The following is a 1410-nucleotide window of genomic DNA, read 5'->3' as shown; positions in this document are numbered from 1 at the left end:
TCAACCCTAGACTATGGATGCATTGTTTATGAGTCAGCATCATCAACGTTGTTAAAGAAATTAGATGTCATGCAAGCTAAGGCATTGAGACTCATTTTAGAAGCAGTTAAAACCACATCCATTGCAGCATTACAAGTAGAAACGTCAGAAATTATATTATTGATAAGAAGACAGAAACTAGCAATGGCATACTGGTAAATCTACAGGGACAAAGAGATAATTATCCTATAAGGGAAGTTCTGAATGATTGCTGGGAAATTTTAAATGCAACAGGTAAAGGCTTTGCATGGGAAATAAAGGAGTGGGTAAATGAAGTTGGTCTAGAGTCAATTTGCCCCAATAGTGGTAATATCCCCAGTTCCACCCTGGATAATAGATCAACCGGAAATAGACATAAAATTACATAAGAACAGAAGGGAAATGAATGAAGTGGTTAGTTTAATTACAAATGCATATGAGAATATAAAACATTCATACTACCCATTTCTTCAAATATATACAGACGGGTCAAAGAGTAAAGACACTGGAAGGACAGAGTTTGAGGTGAGGAAGGCTGGAAGGATAACAGATGGTGCATCAGTATATACAGCTGAGATGAGAGCTATTTTAATGGCACTAGAGTCGGTTTATGAAGTTAGACCTGATAAAGTAATAATATGTTCTGATTCAAGGGCAGTCCTTATGAGTTTACAATCATTGGAAACAAATAGAACTGACATTTTAACTGAAATCATGGTTAGGTTATACAGTTTACAACAGATGAGAATAATAATTCAATTTATGTGGATACCAGCACACGTGGGAATGCAAGGTAATGAGGAAGCAGACAAAACTGCCAAAGAATCAATTAAAAAGAAAGAACCAAATATAAACATTGCACTCAGTAGATCAGAAGGAAAACAGTTTATTTGAGAAGCATGCAATAGGAAATGGCAGACAGTTTGAGACTCATGTCATACAGGTCGACACTATTACAAGAAAAGCAAAATAATTCACAACTTAAGCAGAAAAGAACAAGTTATTTTCACACATTTACGAACAGGACGTTCAAATCTAAATCATACTTTACACATTATAGGGAAACATAACACGGGTCTATGTGATGTCTGTTTAATAGAGGAAACGGTAGAGCATGTTATGAAGATACGTAAGATATATGAAATAGAAAGGAGGATTCTTAAGGAAGAATTACAAGTGTAGCAGATGTCAAACAGTACCCTCGGAACAGAAGCACGACCACACATGGATGAGATGAGTGATGGAATTTATTCCCCTTTAAAGAAGAGTAGTATGAGGCAAAATTAGTACAAACACACCGATAGGCCTACTCTCTCACTCCCGTGCTTCCCGTCTGCATTCACAGTGAGACTGAGCGCGAATGCTTAAAGGAGAAGCGATCCCTCTTCCTAA

Source organism: Sinocyclocheilus grahami, unplaced genomic scaffold (assembly GCF_001515645.1).
Source record: "Sinocyclocheilus grahami isolate Dianchi unplaced genomic scaffold, SAMN03320097.WGS_v1.1 scaffold3269.1, whole genome shotgun sequence".
Taxonomy (NCBI): Eukaryota; Metazoa; Chordata; class Actinopteri; order Cypriniformes; family Cyprinidae; genus Sinocyclocheilus; species Sinocyclocheilus grahami.
The sequence above is the reverse complement of the archived record's forward strand: the minus strand, read 5'-3'. Positions refer to the sequence as shown.